At 39.8% G+C, this 9,674-nt stretch overlaps 1 pseudogene; it reads left to right on the top strand.

Annotated features, from left to right (window-relative positions):
• The first annotated feature begins 343 nt into the window (after window positions 1-343).
• On the top strand, window positions 344-1,584 carry LOC117772562 (annotated as a pseudogene).
• Window positions 1,585-9,674: the final 8,090 nt, after the last annotated feature.

Here is a 9,674-nt window from a genome sequence, read left to right as displayed (position 1 = left end):
GGAGGAGCTGAAGAAGACTGGACTCCAAGCTGCTCCTGCTGATCACTGCTATGCTGGACCTGAAGATGTGGCCTGTGATGTCTGCACTGGGAGAAAACTGAAAGCTCTCAAGTCCTGTTTGGTTTGTTTGGCCTCTTATTGTGAAAAACACCTCCAGCCTCATCTTCAGTCAGCTCCATTGAAGAAGCACAAGCTGGTGGAGCCCTCGGAGAAGCTCCAGGAGAACATCTGCTCTCGTCACGATGAGGTGATGAAGATGTTCTGCCGCACTGATCAGCAGTGTATCTGTTACCTCTGCTCTGTGGATGAACATAAAGACCACGACGCAGTGTCAGCTGCAGCAGAAAGGACTGAGAGTCAGAGAGAGCTCGGGCTGAGGAGACAAACAATCCAGCAGAGACTCCAGGACAGAGAGAAAGATGTGAAGCTGCTTCCACAGGAGGAGGAGGCCGTCAATGGCTCTGCTGATAAAGCAGTGGAGGACAGTGAGAAGATCTTCACTGAGCTGATCCCTCTGCTGGAGGAAAGAAGCTCTGATGTTTATCAGCAGATCAGATCCCAGCAGGAAGCTGAAGTGAGTCGAGTCAGAGAGCTTCAGGAGAGACTGGAGCAGGAGATCACTGAGCTGAAGAGGAAAGATCATGAACTGAAGCAGCTCTCAGACACAGAGGATCACAACCAGTTGCTACACAACTACCCCTCACTGTCACCACTCAGTGAACCTACACACTCATCCAGCATCAGGATCCGTCCTCTGAGGAACTTTGAGGACGTGACAGCAGCTGTGTCACAGGTCAGAGGTCGACTACAGGACATTCTGAGTGAGACAGAGACAGAGATTTTACAGATTGTGTCTCAAGTGGATGTTTTACTGTGACAACCAGAGCCAGAGACCAGAGCTGACTTCTTAAAATATTCACAGGAAATCACATTGGATCCAAACACAGCACACAAAGATCTGTTATTATCTGAGGGAAACAGAAAAGTAAAGAACAGTAAAGAACATGAGTGAAGAACAGTCTTATTCTGATCACCCAGACAGATTCACTGATTGGCCTCAGGTCCTGAGTAGAGAGAGTCTGACTGGACCTTGTTGCTGGGAGGTGAAGATGAGGAGAGGAGGAAGAGTTGATGTAGCAGTCACATACAAGAATATCAGAAGAGCAGGAAACTCAGATGAATGTGGATTTGGATTAAATGATAAATCTTGGGCATTATATTGTTATGCAAACAGTTATAACTTTTCTTACAACAGCATCAGGACTGCAGTGTCAGGTCCTCTGTCCTCCAGAGTAGGAGTGTACCTGGATCACAGTGCAGGTGTTCTGTCCTTCTACAGCGTCTCTGACACCATGACTCTCCTCCACAGAGTCCAGACCACATTCACTCAGCCTCTATGCTGGAGTTACGGTTTATTATGATGGATCCACAGCTGAGTTGTGTAAACTCAAATAGACTTGAGTCATTAAAAGCAGTGATTTAGATTCTGTGTTTAAATCTTTAACTTCTTTTGTCTCCATGTTTGTTGATCAAAGTTCGTCGTGGTGACGTTTCTGCTCCGCACAGAGATCAGCTGTCAATCAAACACTGACCTTCCTTTATCACACATATTTAGTTATCACTTTGTAAAGACAGAAATCTATAAATACACTGACATGAATGTGTTTGAAAGAACTCATGTTGCTGTTGTTTTCTAAATCAATGTAGAAATCAGGTTCTGTGATGTTTTAGAACCTGTGTTGATCCTGATCCTCATCAATGAGCTGATTATTTGTTCTTTTCTTTTCCACATGTGAGATGGAGGTGAAACAAACTGATTGTGTGTCCATGAAATCACTGAACAAGAGTCACTGAACAGACTTTACTGATGAAATGATCAATGAACTCAGAGCGTCAACATGTCCAACAGATCAACTACACTCTGGTTGGATTTACAGAGCATCAGTGTTATGGGATGTTTGGTCACATTGTAAATGTGGAACCTGGTTTGTTTTTATTACGGCTCATCTCTGTAAAGTGTGAATCCACTCGTCCTCATTGTGTTTACATATTTAGTGAACGGGCATATTTATCTGCTGCTGCGTAGGTTTCTGTTCTTTCTGATTTTCCTGATCTGAACTAGCAGTTCCATTGGAGTGTCCTGATCGAGTCCTGCTGAGGGTTTGTCCTGCAGCTCTCATCACATGTGTTTCTTATACATGTGTATATACATTTAAATCTCTTATATATGTATAAGGCAATAAAAATCTAATGTGTGAAGAAGCTGAAGTTGAAATAAAGAATAAATCCAGTCTGGATCAACAACAGACATTCCTCTCCACAGCCATCTTATCTTATCTGCTGTTATCGCAGCGTATCTCCAGGTTGTCCAGGGTCAGATGGGATATAAAACCCCTCTGCTGTGTTCTGCAGGGTTTGCTCTGCAGGGTTTCAGCTAAATGTGCCTGGAATACCTCCAGAGGGAGTCTTCAAAGGCCCAAACCAACTTAACTGCACGGGTCAATTCAACTCCAGACTTCTCTCAGATGTCCAGGCTTTTCATCCTGACCCTTAAAGTGAGCACAGACTGCAGGATGTGTGAGGATTATGCTGCCTTCACATCATACAAGAAGGATGTTAGAGACACTTGTCTTCACCGCTAAACAGCACATTCATTCACACGCACAGTGCACGTTTAAACACTTTGTAAGCACCAAACAAATACATGAAATGACAGAGTTCTCCTCTCTCACCTTGTCTGAAGTCAAATGGATGAGGAATTAAAAAGTAAAAAAATCACAGCTCCACGTTTCTCATAATTGCCACCAGAAGAAGTTTGGTCTGTTCGCTGCACTTCCAGCTTCCTCCTGCTCCTCCAGTCGTGCAGCTGTCACAGAGTCATTTACAACCAGAGACACTGAGACTGAAGCTGCACCAGAGTCTGTGAGAGTAATATACCCACAACACCGTCATGTGACCATCACAGATCTGCAGCTGAGGATCGTTCAGTGTTGCAGAGCAGCTGCAGAACAAGCCGAGAGGAAACCTGAGGAACATCCGAGCCTCCTTGCTCCTGCTGCGCCCCCTGGTGGCTCAACCCCACTAAATACAGTAAAGAGATTCTGCTCAATGTGTTAATTGAGATGTAAATAAACCATATGATATAAATTAATGAGGGTTTTGATATTACATTAATTACCAAATTTATTAAAAAAAATCTACATTTAAAGGGTTGAACATGGCTCATGTGTTTCCTTTTTTTCTGGTACTCCATCCAGTATTTTCTTTTTGTTTCAACCATTGTTTGTAATATATAGTTTCTACTCTGGTGAACTTCAGTAAGCAAACGATGCAGGATTTTAAATCAAGACACTTAAAGATTAGTGACACAACATATGAGAAATATAAACAAAATGCAGAATATTTGGTTACATTTCAGTTTTTTTCCTGGAAGAAATATCCTGATGCTCAAGTCGTTCTTGAGCATAAATTAATCATTTAAGTCATTCATCAGATGAAAATGGAAACATTAAAGGAAACTCAAGTATTATTAAATATGACTCTGTTCTATCTGGTTGTGATATTTACAATACAATTGCAAACAATGTGTCACTTAATGCAAATCCAAGTTTATTTAACACTTCCATTTTAAAATAGATTAATAGCAGATAAAAAAAAATTGTTATTCAATAATTAAAACCAAAACTAAATTAAAGCCCTCAAAAAGCCAATTCATTTGCCTGAAAAAAATAAAAAATAAAATTATTATTATTATTATAAATATAATAATAACAAGCGGTGGAGCTGGGGACAGTGAAGGATTCATCTGGTGCGGACGCTGAATGGAGAGAGTTTCAACCTACACATCACTATCACTATGTCTACTCAGATACTACTGATTTTGTAGTAGACAAGTGTCAGAAAGTTTTACAGCCAAATTTGTGTTGTGAGTGGTGTATTATGTGAATATTTTTGTCATTTAAGAAAGATTTGTAAACCCCACAGAGAGAAATCACATTTGTGAATTTGAGCAATGCAAATAAACTTTGATTGATTGACTTGATGAGTGATGCTGTCATTTTAATACTAATGTGTGAAGTTGTCGAGCTATTATTTCAGGTATCGTAGAAAAAAATCATACAAAATGAATGTGATTATTGAAAGTTTATATCTCCATCTTGTTGAGATGACACTAATCGAATTTGAAGTTGATCTGATAAAAGGAGTATGTCAAAGTAAAAATGTCTAAATTGGTCAAAATGGCCACTAAAGCAAAAATGGCGGGCTTCCTGTTTTGTCTAGCATATCTATCCAAGAGACTTTTCTGTTTGTTATGAAAAGACACATGGCCCTACTCAATATGAAGTTGATCTGATGAAAGCCCTGGGACAAGTTCGTCAAAGTAAAAATGTGGAAAATGTGGAAAATGGCCACTAAATCCAAAATGGCGGGCTTCCTGTTGTGTTTTTCACAATGCACATCTAGACTTTTTTGTGCGTCTGGTCATGACACACGTGTGTCCCGATCTTTGTGAAGATCGGTGAAAGATAACTGAGGGGCTTTTCCTTAGATGGCGCTGTTGAGCCATTTTGCCACGCCCATTTCAAATTACTCCAGAATTCAAATACTTTTTAGGGTTTTGAATTTCCTGCAAACTTTGGTGAGAATTTGAGCATGTCTAGGCCCTGAAAAAGCCCCAAAAGGGAAATACAAATCTTTCGAAATACAATAGGGCCAAGCATATGGCACCAGTAAAGACATCATCATCATATATCCAGTGTGCATTGGACTTCTGGGGTTTCATACTACTGGACTACTTGGATTAAGGCAAAGTATATTCTTTAATAAGCTTCTCTGCTAGATTACTATTGTATCTGCTGTCTTAGGTTAACTAGATTGATAGTTTGTACTGTTTGGTCTTACCTTGAATTGTATGAGCTAGGATTTTGTTAAAGTGCTTGAATTTTATTCCAATTCTGTTAAGGACTAAGTTCTATTTTACTTTCTACCTTTTGAGGTAAATAGACTTTGTCCATAATCAGTTTTTGGCAAATTAGGAGATTTTGTGAAACTCACCTGATCACTGATTAAAGTGACAAGTTTATCGGAGGATAAAGACAAAGGAGTATTTCGTTGGAGTCTTTGGGGAGGCTGAGGGGGAGTATAAAGCTGCTGTTTCTTTTTATTTTAATATGTGTATACTTTCCGTGCACATTACTACTCGTAGATACTATAGGCCTTGCACTCGTTCACACCAATACCGTAACCTTTCCTCTCTTACCTATCCCACCCGTTCCACACATACCCAACACCTTGTCACAGGGGGCCTCTGGAACTGCCAGTCAGCTACCCGCAAGACGGACTTCATCTCTGTCTTTGCTACACAGCAATCGCTTGACTTCCTTGCTCTCACTGAGACTTGGATCGCACCGGACAACACATCCACCCCAGCTGCTCTCTCATCTGCCTTCTCTTTCACCCACACATCAAGACCCACTGGTAGGGGTGGTGGTACAGGTTTACTCACCACCCCCAAATGGAGTTTTTCTCTCTACCCGCTGCCACATTTTACCCCAACGTCTTTTGAATTTCATGCTGTGACAGTTACTTATCCGGTACAATTAACTATTGTTGTTCTCTACCGTCCACCAGGTTCTTTGGGAGATTTCTTGGAGGAATTAGACGTCCTCCTATCGAACATCCCAGAAAATGGGCCTCCGCTTATCCTTCTGGGTAACTTTAACATCCAGACAGAGAAGTCATCTGACCTGTTACTTTTACTGTCTTCTTTTGCTCTCTCACTCAGTCCTTCCCCTCCTACTCACAAAGCCGGTAACCACCTTGACTATATTTTCACCAGAAACTGTTCAACATCTAACCCTAACCCTCTTTTCCCCAATCTGAAACACAGGTAGCAGCACGAATCTCTGCCTGTCTGACTGACATCTCTCAGTGGATGTCTGCACACCACCTGAAAATTAACCTTGACAAGACTGAACTACTTTTCCTTCCAGGGAAAGGTTCTTCCACCCATGACCTGACTATTAACTTTGACAACTCCGTGTTAACCCCCACTCAGACTGCTAGGAACCTGGGTGTGACACTCGACAGCCAACTCTCCCTTACTGCCAACATTACTGTAACAACACGTTCCTGTCGATTCATGCTGTACAACATCAGGAGAATACGCCACCTTCTCACTCAGAAGGCGGTGCAGGTTCTGGTCCAGGCCCTGGTCATCTCACACCTAGACTATTGTAACTCCCTCCTGGCAGGTCTACCTGCTAGTGCCATCCGACCTCTGCAGCTCATTCAGAATGCAGCAGCTCGACTGGTTTTTAACCTACCTAAATTCACTCACACTACTCCACTCCTCCGCTCCCTTCACTGGTTACCGGTGGCTGCCCGCATCCATTTCAAAACATTAGTACTTGCGTACCGTGCTGCGAACGGATTGGGTCCAATCTACATCCAGGACATGGTCAAACGTTACACCCCAGCCCGTTCACTCCGCTCTGCTTCGGCCAATCGGCTTGTTGCTCCCTCACTGCGAGCTAAACACTCATCAAAATCACGACTGTTTGCTGTCCTGGCTCCGAAATGGTGGAATGAGCTCCCCATTGACATCCGGACATCAGAAAGTTTACACATCTTCCGCCGCAAACTAAAAACACACCTCTTCCGACTATACCTTGAATAGCATTTTAAACTAACAATTTAGTAGCACTTAAATGGCACTTACTGATAGCACTTTGTAATTTTGCTTTTTTGAAGAAATTGTACTTTCTCTATTCTTGTTGTTCTGGGTTTGTACCCTCATGGTTGAATGCACTTATTGTAAGTCGCTTTGGATAAAAGCGTCAGCTAAATGAAATGTAATGTAATATATCACAACATCATATATCACAGCCTTCTCAGCAGCTGCCACAGCTCTGAGACGGGTTTGAAGTCCAGCTTCCTTTGTTTTTGGTTGTAGCCTTTGATGCTCAGCCGTCAACAACTCCACTCCTGCATTATCAGCATCAAAGGATTCATGGTCCATGTATGTCCGAGATACAGAACCTCGTGTTTTGATGGCGTGTAATCAAACTTTGACGCCACGCCACGGTCACACCGTGTGACAAAAAATCGATCTTTGAGTTACTTTTTAAGTAAGTACATCAAAGTACATCAAAGTAAAAATGTGAAAAATGCAAAATGGCGGGCTTCCTGTTGCGTTTTTCAAATTGCACCTCCAGACTTTTTTGTTTGTCTGGTCATGATACACCTGTGTATCGATTTTTGTGAAGATCGGTCAATGTGAACTCAGGGGCTGCGTTCCAGGGGGCGCTGTTGAGCCATTTTGCCACACCCATTTAAAATTACTCCAGAATACGTACATTTTCACCACTTTCTAATTTTCTGCAAACTTTGGTAACGATTGGAGCATGTTAAAGCCCTCAAAAAGCCAATTCATTTGCCTGAAAAATAATAATAATCCTTACAATTTCAATAGTAATCTCCCACTCTGTTCGGTGCTCGGGCCCTAATAAAGGATTTGACTAAAAGAGACCGGAGGAAAAGGATAAACAATTGGAAGCATAGCCAAAGAGAATAAAGAAAGCAGGAAAAGAGAGGGGGTCAAAACAAGGCAGATACCTTCAAGAGAAATGAAAAATATAAAAAGCAAACTCAGAAATGCCCAAATTAAGAAACCAGAAATGGCATACAAAACAGAAAACCCAGAAGAGCATGTGAATCACCAAGAACCACCACAGAGAGAATGCAGCGTAGTAGAAATACCAGCTCTCAATCAGTTAAGAAAACACTTGTGTTCCACAATGTTCTAATGAAAGAATTCGGTGAATGAAAACAAACTGCAGAACCACTTCATGGATCTTGTGCAAAATCAAAGAACCTTCTATTTTCAGGGAAGATTCTTTAAAAAATACTAGTTGCTGAATAAAATTAGGGAATTTACCTAAAGTCCCATCTACCTTCAAAAAATTTAACAAAAAGTCCAAAATATCTTTTGTAATTCTGCACATATGACCACTGACAAGTAAGACACAATTACTTGAAAGAAGAACCAACATGAAAACAACTAATTCATTGTTTGTTTGTTTTAATGCTGTACTTAACTGATTCAATATTTGAGAGCTAAAATGACTACAAATTCAAGTTTTTGTCACCACCTTCAGATATGGGTAAACTCCGTTAGGGCTATGTCAAATCCGTAACATGAATAATTTGATGATATTTCAGTATATTTCATATTTTTTGAGGAATTGTTGGTTAAATGTGAAAATGTAATCCGTCTCCTGGCATGAGAATGTGTTTTTAAATCTTAAAAACATTTGGATTGCTGTTTAAGGTATTTAAAATTCTATACTACACAGACCAAAATAAAAAATAAAAATACATAGATACTGAAAGTTATTTACTTGAGGGCTCTGTCACCTTAGGTGAAATTTTTTTTGTAGGCGATTGAAAATGTATCTGTTTTTGATGGTGTTGACACAAAATAAGTGATAAAAAGAGACAGATTTTATTAAAAAAGAGAAAAGTTGTGAGGTTGCATCAAAGTATAGCTCAGTAGCTTAGTACATGATAGATAAATACACATAGTTTAATTTGTCTGAGCTTAAGGTTATATTTTTTTCAATATTGAATCATGTTTTGTCCCACTTCTCAAGAAACCTTATAGTTGGAAAGTCTGCATGTTGGAATAGTTTCTTCCTAGGACGACAAGGTCCTCTGAAGACCTTAATGTACAGTGGGCTCAGGAAGGTCTAGAAAACAAGATAGTAATTTTGCAAAACATATCAGCATTCAGAAAAAGAAATGTAGAAACACAATTATTATTTGTGGACTCATACACTTCATCCATCCCTCCATTGGCATAGTGGTGAGTAGATAATGAGTTAATTTTCATTTTTTGGTGAACTATCCCTTTAAGTTTCAGTTCACTGCGCTGTCTCAGCCAAACATATGAAAGCTTCCTCTAATGAGGCTATTGGTTTGATTTCTGTCATGTATTAGTCTTAAGTGAGATAATCACTCTCAGCGACACTAAGCTATATGTGGACAATCTCCTAACAAGCATTCTACTGATAAAAGGAGATAACAGAAATGTGTCTATCAGAAACTTAATTGGATTTTTCCCAGGAATGAATAAATCTATCAATGGTAAACATTGTCATTCTCCTTCCACATCACCTCCATCAACTCTTTGTGTACATTCCTATGTTTCATTTTGTGTTGGAATTAAGTACTTGAATGAAATGTTGCTCATTTTGGAATGTTGTAGAGTAAAAACTGACAAAGTTTGTGTAAGAGACTAACAACAACTCAACAACTATTTGTATTCATATACTTTCCTTATACCATGTTTGTATATTTGATCTTTTAATCATGTGCATTGGAATTTAAATGTTTCAGCATATAAAGTACAATAATGTATCTATTGAGCTCTGCGTTAAGGCACTGTAAATCAAAGCTAATGACTAGGTATCCAGTGGACAGTTTTCATTTTAGAAAGTGTGAGGCCCAAAAGGCTCTTGATGAAAACATTACATACATGACATTTAAAGAATGCCAAACTCTGTTGTCATAATGGAAAAACTAAAGATAACTTCACACAGTATTTCTACAATTCATGAAAACCTCAATAAAACATATCTAATCACCTAATAATCATTAAATGATTTAATGAA

The sequence above is a fragment of the Hippoglossus hippoglossus genome, chromosome 13 (assembly GCF_009819705.1).
Source record: "Hippoglossus hippoglossus isolate fHipHip1 chromosome 13, fHipHip1.pri, whole genome shotgun sequence".
In the NCBI taxonomy this organism is placed as follows: domain Eukaryota; kingdom Metazoa; phylum Chordata; class Actinopteri; order Pleuronectiformes; family Pleuronectidae; genus Hippoglossus; species Hippoglossus hippoglossus.
Note: the sequence above shows the minus strand (reverse complement) of the source record. Positions and strands in the feature narration are given on the sequence as shown.